Source organism: Bos grunniens, chromosome 7 (assembly GCF_055505025.1).
Source record: "Bos grunniens cultivar Pamir isolate PY7600 chromosome 7, Bosgru_T2T1.0, whole genome shotgun sequence".
Lineage (NCBI taxonomy): Eukaryota > Metazoa > Chordata > Mammalia > Artiodactyla > Bovidae > Bos > Bos grunniens.
The window spans coordinates 29845151-29861166 of NC_141171.1; the positions used below are offsets into that span (position 1 = coordinate 29845151).

General features: G+C 42.1%; 2 protein-coding genes across 16 annotated transcripts in view; one reads left to right on the top strand and one right to left on the bottom strand.

Moving 5' to 3' along the window:
- Positions 1-16016, top strand: part of LOC147368975 (uncharacterized) — a 724353-nt gene that overhangs the window by 679433 nt on the left and 28904 nt on the right. The gene's annotated exons all lie outside the window — the stretch shown is intronic.
- LOC147368978 (histone H2B type 1-C/E/F/G/I-like) overlaps positions 8828-16016 on the bottom strand; it is a 147082-nt gene continuing 139893 nt past the window's right edge. For 2 of the 3 annotated variants that reach the window (XR_015167041.1, XR_015167039.1), the window contains 3 exons: positions 12242-12409; positions 11683-11945; positions 8828-9372 (listed from right to left, as the gene is read on the bottom strand). The gene's annotated coding sequence lies outside the window, so the exon portion shown is untranslated. The remainder of the gene's footprint in view (positions 9373-11682; positions 11946-12241; positions 12410-16016) is intronic. The other variant, XR_015167040.1, reaches the window with a different exon arrangement.

A 16016-nucleotide genomic window follows, 5' to 3' on the forward strand; every position in this document is an offset into this window, starting at 1 on the left:
GAAGTATAGGTTCCATTGAATCAAGTGCTAGCTCATCATGGTTCAGAATTGTAGGAAATTGTTCTTGATCTTTCCTGACTGAAAGGATGGGTCAGATAATTCAGAGGTGGAGAGGGGTGGCACACAGAGAGCAGCTTGGCTTGTGGCTCCCATGATAGGACAAAATAAGGTTGGTCCCTAACACTCTGGTCATTAAAATACTCTATTTACAACTTTGGATTGTGTTCGTAATCTCACAGAGATACCATGAAACAAAACCAGTGCTGCAGGAATGCCATGAAAAAGCTACTTTCTTCATGTCTTCAGGGTTCTAAATTCAATCTGAACCAACAATATGGAGTGGTAAATGACCTGAAATCGTCATACATCTTTAATGTAAGACAAACCCTATCAGCAAAATATCACTGTCTTTTGTCTTTACTTGAAAAATGATTATGTTAGCACTGTACTTAGTCACTTAGTCATGTCTGACTCTTTGCGACCCTATGGACTGTAGCCTGCCAGGCTCCTTCTGTCTTTGGGGATTCTCCAGGCAAGAATACTGGAGTGGGTTGCCATGCTCTTCTCCAGAGAATCTTCCCAGCCCAGTGATCGAACCCAGGTCTCCCACATTGCAGGCAGATTCTTTACCAACTGAGCCAGGGAAGCACAGGGGAGTGCTAAACTTTTGCTACTTCTGATTTATTCATGTTTCTTGTTTATAAAGTTACTATTACCCCTGATTTTGAACATGTATTTAGACTTGTGAATATAGACAATCAGTGTCAGCTAGTTAGCTGACTTTGAAGTCATCTAGTCCTACCCTGGAAAATCCCATGGACGGAGGAGTCTGGTAGGCTACAGTCCATGTGGTCGCTAAGAGTCAGACACCACTGAGCGACTTCCCTTTCACTTTTCACTTTCATGCATTGGAGAAGGAAATGGCAACGCACTCCAGTGTTCTTGCCTGGAGAATCCCGGGGACGGGGGAGCCTGGTGGGCTGCCGTCTATGGGGTCATACAGAGTTGGACATGACTGAGGTGACTTAGCAGCAGCAGCAGTCCTACCCCTAACCCATTCAGTTCAGTTCAGTCGCTCAGTCGTGTCCGACTCTATGTGACCCCATGATCACAGCACGCCAGGCCTCCCTGTCCATCACCAGCTCCCGGAGTTCACCAAACTCATGTCCATTGAGTCGGTGATGTCATCCATCCATCTCATCCTCTGTCGTCCCCTTCTCCTCCTGCCCCTAATCCCTCCCACCATCAGAGTCTTTTCCAATGAGTCAGCTCTTCACATGAGGTGGCCAAAGTATTGGAGTTTCAGCTTTAGCATCAGTCCTTCCAATGAACACCCAGGGCTGATCTCCTTTAGAATGGACTGGTTGTATCTCCTTGCAGTCCAAGGGACTCTCAAGAGTCTTCTCCAACACCACAGTTCAAAAGCATCAATTCTTCGGCACTCAGCTTTCTTCACCATCCAACTCTCACATCCATACATGACCACTGGAAAAATCATAGCCTTGACTAGACGGACCTTTGTTGGCAAAGTAATATCTCTGCTTTTTAATATGCTATCTAGGTTGGTCACAGCTTTCCTTATTAGTCTCTCCATAAAATTGTATAAGCTTGTAAGAGATGACAAGGGATTTGTAAATCTATATTGTGGAATTTACTAATAGATTTTGGTGCTTACCTAAGATACATATGGGCCATTATCTCCTCTTTCTCATGCACCATTGGTGTTTCCCTTTCTTCTAGATCATATCCATCAATATACAAATGTACTGTAATATCTCCTATTAAAAAGAACCTTACCTAGACTCCTCTCCAAGTACTTCCCTATTTTTCTTCTCATCCTGACAGTAAAACTCCTATAAGCATAGGACCTTGCTAGGTATTTTCTTCCCATCTGTCCCGAATCTACTCCCATAAGGTTTTAGTCCTCATTGCTGCACTGACATCATTCTTGTCAAGGTAACTAGTGACCTTCAGAAAGCCAAACACAGTGGTCATTCTCTGTTCTAGTCTTACCTTGTTTTATTCTTACTTTCAATCACCAGCATTGACACAATGCATTACTCCTTCCATAAAGCATTTTTCCTTGGCTAATGAAATAATTACCTTTCTTGGTTATCCTCCATCTTCACCAGTCACCTTTCTCTGTTTTCTTTGCTGATTCTTCCCCACCTCTCAGCATTCTAGCCACAGAGTATTTCAAGCTCAGCTTTTAGAATTCTCTGTCTACATCCACTTTTCAGTTGAACCCATCTAGTGTCTTGGATTTAAATGTTGTCTGTATTTCAGTTCAGTCACTCAGTTGTGTTGGACTCTTTGTGACCCCATGGACTGCAGCACGCCAGGCTTCCCTGTCCTTCACTATCTCCCAGAGCTTGCTCAAACTCATGTCCATTGAGTCGGTAATGACATCCAACCATCTTATCCTCTGTCACCCCCTTCTCCTCCTGCCTTCAGTCTTTTCCAGCATCTATATTTGGATGACTTTAAATTGGTGTTCCCAGCCTGGACCTCTTCCCTGAATTCCAGGCTCATGCATCCAGTTCTCTATTTGACACCTCCACCACGATGTCCAATGAGCATCTCAAACTTAAGTCCACCCTCAAGCTCTTGCACCAGTCACTTCCACCCCTACATTCTTGGTCCTGTGGAAGTCATCCCAATGTCTCTTAAGTACCAATTGTGTTTTTCCAAGTTTACCAACCAGAAACCTTACAGCGATCCTTCTCTCGACACTGCATGCAATCTGACAATAAATTCTTCAGGCTTCTTCAAAATGTGCCTAACATTTCTCCCCTCCTCCGTTGTCAACACCATATCCAAGCCACAATCATCTCTTCTATAGATGATTGTTAATAGTCCTCTATTCTTCCTTCTGCTTCCACCCCATCCCCTGAGTGTCTTTTCCACACAGCATAGTCATGCTCTAAATCGTCTGTCCTTCAAGGTGCTACTTGACCTACCCAGAGCCTACTCACAGGTCATCTCATTGTGCACCATCACCATTCTGTCCTCATCTCCTGCCACTTTCCCCCTGACCATGCTATGCTGCCTCCCTGCTCTTCCGAACACTCACCCCAGGGCCTCTGTGCTTACTGTTGTCTTTGTTTGCAATTCTCTTTCCCTACATGTCTACAGGGTCCATGCCCCTCACTCCCTTCAGCTCTCTGCTCAAAGATCACCTGTGAGACCTTTCTGGAGCCTCCCTTGTACAAAGCAGTACCCTCCCCAACCTCCATGCCAATTTTTTCCATGGCACTAACTCTCGCCAGTCATATATATAGTTATATGTTTCTCTTTTCTGTGTGTGAGTTAAGTATGATGTGGGACAAAATGAGGACTACGGCACAAGAGACAGCATTTCAGAGATCTCTGAAAAACTTCTGAACACGTAAGGGGAGAGGTCAGTATTATATATGATTTTAGTGAAGGGGGGTATGTGCAGAGGCTTGCTCTTAGTCACAAGAAGCAGATGTCACTGTTAATGATTTTCATGCTTTTCTAGTTTTGAGCAGATGCAAGAACTGGGCTCATAAAATCTTCTCCTAAAAATATCATCTGAAGACCTCGTCTGCCAGTGTTTCTCAGAGCACAGAGTACCCATCAGTTATGTGTTTCTTTATCTGATTTCTTCCACTAGAATATAAGCTCCATAAGGATATGGACTTTGTAAATTCATACATCCCTAGGGCCTAGAACTGTACTTGGGCATGTGGTGTGCACTCAATGTATATTTATTGAATGAATGAGTTTATAAATTTGTGGCTAAATATACAATACAAACTATCCCTCTTCTTCCTGCAACTATGCTGTGGTTTGCTAGTGAGTCAGGATATGCTAGCCTCATCCTGCCTAGGTATTTTTCTGCAATGCCTTCTTCTGTCCTCAGTTCAGAGATTTTACAGTAGATTGTTGTGGACACCTTCTTATTTTGTAAACTGGGCTTTGTTTAGCTCCCAATCAATGCTGGTTGGTATTTCTATCCCACTAAAGAGCACTGAAATGGGTTTGGTTAAAGTGGAGGAAGAGAATGTGCATGTGTGAATGTGTATGTGTTTAATGCTTTTATCAGAAGGCCCATTTATATTTCACCCCAGCTAACCTCCTCTGATGTCTGAGACAATTCTTCTATTTAGTAAAACTAATTTATGTCAGGTGTGCTTTTCTAGTTTTTTTGTTTGTTAAGCAAGAAGCTGTAAAACAATGGATGTTTCAGATACTGTACACTCTCAAATCAACAGAAGGGGTCATCACCAAACCATCAAAGACAGAAAGCAAGTAGTATAACTTGAAATAGTATTTTGAGAAATAATACAGTGCATCTTGTTAGACCTGTATTTTTTAGTAAGAATATAGGACATTCATATCCCATGTTGATTTCAGCACCGCAGAACTAAACTGATAGAAGTTCAACCTGTTTACAAGTTATACTGAAAGGTAATTGTGGCTTTTCTTTTAATTCTCAACTGACAAGTAGTAATCTTAACCACTGACATCAATGGAGAAAAACAACAGTGTCTTCGCTTGGCAGGAAGCATTTATGGCTGTATATAATGTAGATAAGTTTGTTTGAGAATGTAGACAGCTTTCTAGACAATCGCTGGAGATAGGACCTTAATTTAACCCCAAGCCTGAAGCATTTCCTCTGGGATGTGAATGACTGATAACATGGCAGAGGGCAGAGAAAGTATAGATTTATTGAAAAATAGATGTCGCAAGCAGGAGGTGTTAAATTTCTTCCCCTAAATCATTGTTTAAAAGGACAAGCTTAGATTCCTGCTTCAAGATAAAAAGCCCGAGTGTAAGAAGAGAGAAATTTTTAAAATCACAGGTAGTTGGCACTTTCAATGTTTCATTTCAAAAGATAAGCAATATACTTACCTCTAGCTCATCTTGCAGTAAGATGGCATGACTATACTTGCTTTTAATATCCTTTACACAGGATACCTCAGTGATTTCTAATTTAAAGACAATGAGTCCTTTACTGACAGCTTGATAATCTTTCCTTTGGGAGCGACAGGAAAAAAAAAATCTCTTCATAGTATTAATGAGCATCGTATAATAACCAGCTTCTTTAATGGTGGAGTAAATAGATCTTTATTAACACAGATTATGTATTCTGCGTTTCTATATCGCAGTCTTCAAGAATAACCTTTTAACAAAGTGAATAAATAAGCATAATGGGTCTCTTGCCCTTTCCTCAGCAAAATATCAGGAACTTCAGCAAGGGCAGAGGTTAAGTAACTCCTTTATTTACTAATGATAAAGTTAATTGTGCGCAACTTCATTCTCGCAGGTTGGAAAAAGAATTTTTCTTTTGACTAACACTTGGCCCTCACAGCCAGTTTTAAAAAACAGATTGTAATTCCTCAAAAGAGCTTACCCTTATCTCTCCTGGAAGAGTTAAATTCACGATTACAGGCAAAACACTGGCGATATTCCATTTTAAATGGCCAGCTAAGAACAGTAAATAACTATTCTTTATTGGGGCTGCTCAGAGTAGTAGTTTCAATATCCATTAATAGTAAATATTCCTTATTATTCCGTTCATCGGGTTGAACTAACCAAGTGGCAGAGTTCTCTGGCTAATTATAAAATAGCCTACATTATAGAAGAGTTAAAACAGCAAATGAATCATCTGGAGAGCTGCCATGGTTTTTCTAACATTCTACATATACTATGTGTGAATTTTAATATATAATTTTAATTACGCAATTCTTCCCAGCGCACTCTTCTCATTACTTAGGCAGCGTGTGTGTGTGTGTGTGTTCCTTTTACCTTGATTACAAAGTCAAACCGTTTGAGCTGAAATTAAAAATATCTGTGTATTTATAGAGAAAACAGAGGGCTGTGTTTTGATAAGGCCTCCAGGGGAGGAGGGCAAAATGTAACCCTGTAAGGAAAGGAAGGCTGCCTGGTCTTCCTATCAGACACTGGCTAACAAAATCCTCAGAGGGTTTGTTACATGAGCCAGTGGGCTGAGGCAACCTTTAACATGCAGGAAACTGGAGTTAATTAAACCATTACCGGGATCCTATCTGTCATCCTAGCCGTGTGCTCCAACCCAAATCCATTTACATTTTAGAATGGAGAAAGTGTTCTCAGGACTGTTGATAAACCGTGTTTACTGTCTCTATTGATTTGCTACTTTTGCATACCCTTTATGTTTTAATTATCTTATAGTATTTCTTGAAGGTTCTTGTGTAGCCACTCTGATTAGACTTTACTGGCAATTACTAGGCACTAGGAGAACACCTTTTAATGGATTCATCTGCTTCAAAGGTATTAGATGACTGCAGGAGTGACACCGCTAAGAAAAAAATAATGTACCGTTATGGAAAGGCTTTTTTCAAACTACAGTTGTACTTACTGTAGAGAAGACAACCGCAGATTATTTTCCTGCTTTATTCAGTCTGCAAGGCCTAAGGGGGGATTATTTTGTAGATAGTGTGTCAGAAAAAGCATACACCAGGTGGCTATCGATGGATAATTAATACACAGATTTAACACCTGGTGAGCTCGCATTCTGTCAGAGACCTGAGGCTAGACCTTTTTTAATATAGGTATTTTTATTGAGTGAAATCTTAGTATAACATAATTGAAAAGTACACAATGTCCTTTATTCACTCTACCTAACATTTAGTGAGTACTTACCGTGTAACAGGCACTGTACTAAGAGCTCATTACACAGACCATCTCATGATCACAGGAACATATATTAGCCCATTTTATAATAGAAGAAACAAAGGCACAGAGAGGTTCAGTAGTTTGCTTCAGATCACACAGCCTGCTAATGGTTTTCCAATGTAGGCTGTCTGATTTCAGAGCTTAACCACTGGGTACTACCCATTGGGATATATTTCAATAACGGTTCCTGAATGTCACTAAAAGAATGATCAGGCCATATTATGCTTTTTAGTATTTTAATATCCGTATACTGGCCCAGAGCTTTAATTTGAAACCCCCATTGTGGTAACTGTTTCTAAAATTCAAAACAAGTCCAACCTACTCACAATAAAGTTTGTGTGCACATATGCTATTTCAAGGGGCTTGACCATTGTGAATGGATTTCTACCAGGAGCTATAACAAAGAAAAACAGAAGAAGAATCAGATTACTTATATCCTGCTTGCTCTTCTAAAGTTGAAAAAAAAAAGAGAGAGACCACTTATGCCTTAAAGATGATGTTAACATTAGGAAACATACAGTGCTTCTCTACAGTTTTTATTGTTAAAAGGAATCTGGCAACATTTTCCCTAAACACTCCAAAGGCAATCCTGAGTTCAAATTCATTTCCTTTTTCTTTTTTATACTTTTTTATTGACGTATAGTTGATTTACCATGTTGTGTAAGTTTCCGGTATACAGCATAGTGATTCATAGATACATATGTGTGTGTATCCTTTTTCACATTTGTTTCCCTTATAGCTTATTATAAAATATTGAGTGTAGTTCCTGAGCTATACAGTACATCCTTGTTGGTTATCTATTTTATATGTACTCAGTTGTGTCCAACTCTTTGCAACCCCATGGACTGTAGCCCTTCAAGCTCCTCTATCCATGGGATTTCCCAGGCAAGAATACTAGAGTGGGTTGCTATTTCCTTCCTCAGGGGATCTTCCTGACCCAGGGATGGAACTCACATATCTAATGTCTCCTGCATTGGCAGGAGACATTTACCACTGAGCCACCTGGGAAGCCCATTTTATATGTAGCAGGGTATATATGTTAATATCAAATTCTTTCCCCTTTGGTAACCATAAAGTTTGTTTTCTGTGTCTGTGGGTCATTTATTTCATTTATGAATGTGGGGGAAAGAAAACCCATAATCTTTCTAGCATAAGTAATCAGAGCCACTGAGGTCCTGGTTGCACATAAGGCCAGATGCATCAGTCTCAGTAAGTCATATAAGCTGCTGTCCACCCTCTCTCCCATCCATCCATCTTATATTTAATAAGCAAAGCAGAATGGCATAGGACATAGGAGTACAGATTCTGAAGCCAGACTTCTTTCATTCTCAAAGGCTCTGCCTCAAATACCTATATGACCTTGGGTCAGTTAGCCACTCTGGGCTTAGTTTATCTTTAAACTGGGGATAATGTATACTGAAGACAACTCACGGTGAGGATTAAGTGAATTTCTGTAGATCACGAACTCAAGAGAGTAGCCCGTACATAGTAAGCTATTAGCCCAAGTAAAACAGTGTCCTTCAGTAACGTTCCCGCCAAACAGCCTTTTAAACTTTGATCTATTTTGTGATTTGATGAAAAACTAACAACAACAGCAAGACATAGTCCTTGCTCTATCTTTTCTTTAGTTTTCCCAACAATACTCATATCCCAAGAGGAACGTGCCTCAAAACAGGAATGGTCCTAGGCAAAATGAGCAGTCCATTTCCCAGGGCCCGCCAGGGTCACTCTGAATGTGATATTCATGTGCTCGCCTGCCTGCTTGGCACCATGGCAGCAGCCAGCCGCTTAGGACCTTGCAAGCTAACACTAGACTTCAGCTGGACACTTTTTGCAGGATCTACACTTTCTCCCAGGAAAATACCCATCTCTCTTGTTGTGCTCATGGACTTCAAGCACAGACACAGGGATCGTTTACCCAGCCCTTAATACTCAGCTGCCCAAAAAAGAAAAAAAGAGACATCCATTTAAAAAATTAATATGTCTCATTCTGTTGCAAAAGTAGGGGCTAAAAGAGTATAATCTCCAGTTACTCTCAATGCAGAGGGAACTATCAGACAGGTAGTATACGGGAGGGAAAAAATCTTTTCTTCCACTCATCTTAGGTTCTCTGGCTGTGACCCTGTAAATTAGAGTAACAAGAGAAAGACAAATGGTAGTTTATTAGTACGTACAGCACACTTACTCACACAGTACCCAGTAACTCAAAACGGTGGTTAAAACTTGGGCTTACATAGCATGTTAACAATAACAGTAATTAAAATAAATGTTCAGACAAGTGGCAATACAAAGGAAAGGGACTTGGAGCTTCTAGAGTCAGTGACTTGTGGAAGGCAAATAATGTGGGGAGGGTGAGGACCAGCAGAAGATGAGCACTGGTTTAACAAGGTTTGTCCTGCATGAATTCCTCCGGTGCTGTCTCTGGGCTGATAAGGGTCTAGAATTGTCTCTGGTGACTAGCTTCTATACTTAGAGAGGAGGAGGACTCCTTTACAAATTTTTGCCATGCTTTTAAAGGCAACTATGAGAGGGCAGAGAGCTTTTCTTACAACTGCTTCTTCTCAATTGCCTTCAGTTTAAATCCTTGTGTCAGAGTAGCATATCCCGCTGCCCTTCAGTAGGCACTTTCTGCTTCATCCTCCAAAAGTTCATCATTGGCCTCCATTACCGCAGCAGTCACCAACCAGGCTGAACAGGGGAAAGGTTGAACCACAGTGCTTTAATATTTATTTGGCCATGTCGGGACTTAGTTGTGGCGTGTGGGATCCAGTTCCCTGACGAGGGGTCAAGCCCATTAAGAAGCCTGCATTGAGAGCATGGAGTCTTTGCCAGTGGGCCACCAGGGAAGTCCCTGGTTCACAGTGCTATAATCCCAGCTCTGCATACCTATGAGTTGACCTGTGTATTTCCTTTAGCCCTCAGCCTCCCTTAAAAGTTCCAGGGGAGACTCCAGTTCCCTTCTTCCTGGCCTGTGGCCCCAAATCCTCCTCCTTGGAGCTCAACGCCCACCTTCATTTCTGGGAGTTGCTACCAGTGACAGAATATAAGCCATCCCACCTACCTCCTGCCTCTGTGTTTAAGCCAGTATTGGCGCTATAGGATGTGATGTAATCTGGTGTTACTGGTTCTATGTGTATTACTGGGGTTTCACAGGATGGTTTAGTTGGCAGATGGACAATTTTTTCTGTCTTACAGTCTGAGATGTGTACTTCTTTAATATATTGAGAAACATATCAGCATATCAAAACTATAATTTGATAAGTATTTTTGTTTCAAATCGGGCTTTCCTGATAACTCAGTTGGTAAGGAATCCACCTGCAATGCAGGAAACCTGGGTTTGATCCCTGGGTTGGGAAGATCCCCTTGAGAAGGGAAAGGCTACCCACTCCAGTATTCTGGCCTGGAGAATTCCATGGACTGTATAGCCCATGCGGTCGCAAAGAGTCAGACACAACTCAGTGACTTTCACTTTGCTTGAAATAAGCCCAAATAAAAAATATGGTTATACAATGAAAAATAAGTATGTACAGATGATACATGAAGACAGTACACAAGTGAGTGACCTTTCTGGCTACTGTCCTACCCTGACTATATGGCCGACTCAGGGTCATGGCTGAGAATAACAGTGTGACTCTGCCCTTTCTATCAGGGAAGAAAATAATTCAGGAAAGGAAGTGATCTCTAATAATGCCCAAGTATGAGCATTAAATGTTAGCTGTTTCACTAAAAACTTTAATGAACACTAATGAAATGATACAAACACGTGGCTAACATTTCTCCTGACTTGTTATGTTTTGTTTTCACTTGGAAAGGGGAATGATTTGTTGCAACGTTGGAAAAGCTCCATCAGCCTACCAAGATGGGGTTCTGTCACCCACGCCTGAGACTCCCCATGCTAAGGGGCCACAAGGCAGAACCCAGGAAGGTTTTTCTCAATATTTTACTTGCAAGGCTAGCCCTGTGCCTATGCCAACACTTAGTTAAAATCTGTGTTTGTTTTTTTTCCAGAGGGGTGAGAAGAGAATGATAAACTTTGTGGATGGGATGCATATATAATCAATTTGTATTTCTTGTTAGCAATTTAATTCTCACTATACTGTGGAGAAGACTCTTGAGAGTCCCTTGGACTGCAAGGAGATCCAACCAGTCCATTCTAAAGGAGATCAGCCCTGGGTGTTCACTGGAAGGACTGATGCTAAAGCTGAAACTCCAGTACTTTGGCCACCTCATGCGAAGAGTTGACTTACTGGAAAAGACTCTGATGCTGGGAGGGATTGGGGGCAGGAGGAGAAGGGGATGACAGAGGATGAGATGGCTGAATGGCATCACCGACTCGATGGACATGAGTTTGAGTAAACTCCGGGAGTTGGTGATGGACAGGGAGGCCTGGCGGAGAAGGCAATGGCAACCCACTCCAGTACTCTTGCCTGGAAAATCCCATGGATGGAGGAGCCTGGTAGGCTGCAGTCCATGGGGTTGCTAAGAGTCGGGCACGACTGAGCGACTTCACTTTCACTTTTCACTTTCATGCATTGGAGAAGGAAATGGCAACCCACTCCAGTGTTCTTGCCTGGAGAATCCCAGGGATGGGGGAGCCTGGTGGGCTGCTGTCTATGGGGTTGCACAGAGTCGGACATGATTGAAGCAACTTAGCAGCAGCAACAGCAGCAGGGAGGCCTCACATGCTGTGCTCTGGTTCATGGGGTCGCAAAGAGTTGGAAACGACTGAGTGACTGAACTGACTAACTGAACTGATACTTTACATACTAGATAAGGGAGAAGTCATACCAAAGAAGATGCTAAAACTCTCATAGTCGGGATAGGGACAAAACTGAAGTCATCTTATTTAGTTTTCCTTTCAGGTAATACTTTAGAGGCAGTATTGGAAGAACTAGGAGAAAAGCACACTCTCCTTAGATTACTTTGCCTGTTTTGAGTGAGTCCAAGTTAGGACGAAATAGGAAAACAAGAGTCGGAACTAGGCTTTTAGCAACTCACTTTGCAACGATTACATCAAGTGCTGGTCCCAGGTCCATGCTCCTCACTTGGATGCAGCCCATGGGCAGGGAGCCAGGCATCACCACACAATAAGCGTAGCCCCTCTTCCAGGCGGCACTAGTAGTAAAGAACCCACCTGCCAAGGCAGGAGATGTAAGAGATGCAGGTTCGATCCCTGGGTCAGAAGATCCCCTGCAGGAGGCAATGGCAATCCATTCCCATATCTTGCCTGGAGAATCCCTTGGACAGAAGAGCCTGGTGGGCTACGGTCCATAGGGTCATAAAGGGAAAGACATGAATGAGGTGACTTTGCACCCACACTCTTCCCAATGCTCAAATTAGTTTGTTCTTATTTTCTGTATCAAAGCAAAAATGAATATACACTGGAATTGAAAATACTGAAGAATTTTTAAGATTAAGCTACCACATCTGAAAGAAATACTGAATTTGCATAATCTTGTTCAGGCTAAATCCCTCCTACTTCCACAGAAGGAAACATACCCCTTCGGTCTCCTCTACCTAACAAGGACTTGGGTGAAAAAATATAAGGAACCCTTACCATAACTGAGGCTTGTAACCATCCCCATCTATGTACTTCCTTCTCTCAGGGCTTCTGGCTCCTGGCAGCCTTGTGCGCTTGGCCTTAACTTTGGAGGCCCACAGAGGCATCTTCAGTATCTATAAGGACCTAAATTTAACAAGCCCTTCTTGAAGCTTTTTCTCCACCCTGCAACAGAACACTGCTATTAGCCCTTTCTCCTTCAACACAAATTTCATTCTCTTTAGCTCTCCCAGGCTTGCCGAAACTTTACGTTGGATCTCTTATCATAGGATTAAAGACTTTGCCTCAACTAAAGGGCTTTTGCTTCCACAAACAAGAGAGAGGGCCCGCTGCTGTGCATGTTCCCTTGCCCACACAGCCCCTCTGCTGGCACTTCCTCTTGCAAGATTCCAGAATACGACTCTGAAGGAAAGCTCGTTGTCTGGCCGCCAGCTCAAATGTGGGATTCTGTCCTGCTTTACCCAGAGAGATGCAAGGTTCTCGACTCTCCCGCTCTCCTCTCTGCCCATATCTCACTCGTGGGGTTGAAGTACTATCTGGAATGAATTGGACTAGTTCTAGTTGGTGTCTCGGTACAACTCCTAAGGTCTAGTAAATATTCATTTTGTGCTTCTGGGTGATCATTACTATTCTAGATCAGAACTCTTCTCATACATTTAAAGTCAGTATTTCTCAGCTTAATTCATCATGCGTCCTTTCAAGTAGGTGATCATATAGCTAATCTGTATATGTGCCAAGGTCTCCCATCCTCTACCAAGAAGGACAATTGTGTAGCAATGAGGAGACTGGGACACGGTCCTTTTTAACTGTAAACACGAATTAGACGCTTGGCACACATGAAGGTTTTTAAAATATCGCTTTGCAATGTAATCTGTCATAGTATCTTCATCACTATGCCAACTGGAAGAACTTTACTGTTGCCTCTGATAGGAAATTGCAAACAATGACTAAAAAGAAACCATATTTACTTACATCCTGTTTCCATAGTGCTTGGGAGCAGGAGATAGTTTGGGTATACTACCTAGCAAGTTGTAAACGCAAAGATGGCAGACCTTGTGTATTTGTCTGCTCTGGTGGAAGCCTGGTTACGCAGAACAGTTTTCCCTTGGCTGTCTTAGGCACAGCCATGTCTGTGTTCAGTGCTGCTGGGGCTTGGTTACAAATCAGCCTGTCTCTGGCAGACTTATCCAGGACAAGACTTAACCCACTCCTCTCCCAGGGTCTGTCTCCTCGTTTATGCTGTTACTCTTGCCTTTTCTTTTTAAGGGGAGAGATGGGGACTGTTTTTTTTTTTTCCATTTTCTCAAGTCCTCTCCTTCCCAAAGGAAGTCTGTCATCAGGCTCTCTTAAGGTCAGCCTTGTTAAATGGACCTAACACAAGCAAACATTATTCCCCTTCTCCTCATGGTGGTCCTTCCCCGGCTGTGCTAAAAGTCTCAGAGCTGCCTCTGTGGTCACAAACCCAGCTGTGGACCAGCCTGCTTCTGTGTTAGGACTGTGGGCTAGAGGTGCATTTCTGGATGAAAATGACAAGAAATGCGAGATTTTGCCCCATGGAGCGTGTTTGTCTTTATGTACCTCTCTGTGCAAGCTTGTTCCCTGTGTCCACATCTCTCCCCACTTCCCTAAAGACTGCAATGCTGTGTCCACTGGAAAACACTGCCAGTGACTAAGACAGGGTTTCAGAATTAAAATGCATTCCCCATTATCATGGGAAGTACAGGACACAATAAGGATGAGACCTGCCTAACCTTTATTCATCACCTTCGGTTTCCCTAACATTCAAAAGCAGAGCGTTTTCTAACAAAGATGATTTCTGAATACTGGGGCTAAGATGGCTTTTTACATACCAATCATAGAACAGAACAGATACAATTTACATGGAGCATTTGTGTCTCTTAAGTCCTGAGAAATTTGGGAAATTAAGAAGATCACCCCTCTCTCGTTTCTTTCAAAAAGCATGTGAAAGCATTCTTTTCCTACTAAATGGATTTAGTCTAACTGCCTAATTCATTATGCTAAAACCATGAAGCAATTTCCTGTTCAAAGCCCGGCTCACAGGCTCTCTGTTGTCAAGTATTTGAATTTCAGATTAGAAATGTGTTCATTTGGATAGCTTGAAAGGAAAGCTTTGTTGTCAGCTTGGCTTTATGTGCTGCCAGAAGCCAAATCCCTCCTCTTCGGCAGTCACCAGCAAAATACCAGACCTCAACTCTAGACTCAGTGTCCTGAAACAAACACAAACACCTCTGGCCTCTGTGGTCAAGGCAATGCTTAGAGATTCACTATCCCCAATAATATAATTCTCTTAGCTGACCACTGCTGACAAGATAGCAGCACATATTTATTTAGGGGCTCCATTTTATACCCCTTCATTTTCTTTTTTTTTTTTTCCCCTTCATTTTCATATCACCATCTCACATCAAAAAAATTTTGAAGTATTTCTGCCAGAATATAGCCTTTAGGGTAGGTGAGTTCTGTTGGTAACGGAGCCCTTTGTTATAGAGCAATGAACTGACTGCGGGCTGTGTTTTTGTCAACCTTTGACTACACTGTTCTACCCACTTGCCATTTCTCGCGATGTTTTTCCCTTACTGATCTTAGAAATTTCTACACAGCTCTTCAGAAAGTCAGAGGTCATGCTTCTGAGCTGAAGAAATGAAGTGCAGGCTAAAAAGAAAATAGACACTTGATTGGCTAATCATCATGGAGGTTCTGATACTGGGTAGCCATTCAGGCCACCGTTTTTTGGAACAAATTTTTGCATTTTGGAAACTACATTCTAAACATTGTCAGTTTGGTTTAGCGGTTCTGCTGTGACCATCTAATTCTTACTAATAAATACTTGTTGCAGCTTCCCATATGCAGCTATCAGTTTGGTTTTTATCTGTGATACCACCATGCAGTATTTTGTGTCATCACTCAATAACTAGTATTTGGTGCTTTACAGTTTACATAGTGCTTTCTTCAACATGACCTCACTTATGTGTTATTCTATCAGACGAGTCTTTTTTATAGGGAAATATAACTGACAATATGGGAGAAGGAAATGGCAACCCACTCCAGTATTCTTGCCTAGAGAATCCCATGGACAGAGGAGCCTGGTGGGCTGCTGTCCATAGGTTCGCATAGAGTCGGACACGACTGAAGCGACTTAGCATGCATGTGTGCCTTGGAGAAGGAAAGGGCAACCCACTCCAGTGTTCTTCCCTGGAGAATCCCAAGGACAGAGGAATCTGGTGGGCCGCTGTCTATGGGGTCGCACAGATTTGGACACGACTGAAGCGACTTAGCAGCAGCAGTAGCAACTGACAATATATTAGTTTCAGATATACAACATAATGATTCAGAATTTGCATATATTATGAAATGATCACCTCCGTAAGTATAATTAACATCCATAATCCCACACAGTTACAAATTTGTGTGTGTGTGTGATGAGAACTTTTAAGATTTACTCTTAGCATCTTTCAGGTACACAATAAATCTATTAACTACAGTCACCACGCTGTACATTACATACGTATGACCTCTTACCTGGAAGTCTGTACCTTTGGACTCCCTTCATCCGTTTTGTCAATTCCAACCCCCCGTGTCTGGCAACCACCAGTCTCTTCTCTATCTATAAGCTCAGTTTGAGTTTGTTTTTCTAGAGTCATATAAGTGAGATTCTATATTTGTCTTCATCTGACTTATTTCACTTAGAAATATATCTTTAAGGTTCATCCACGGAAAATCCCATGGACGGAGGAGCCTGGCAGGCTGCAGTCCA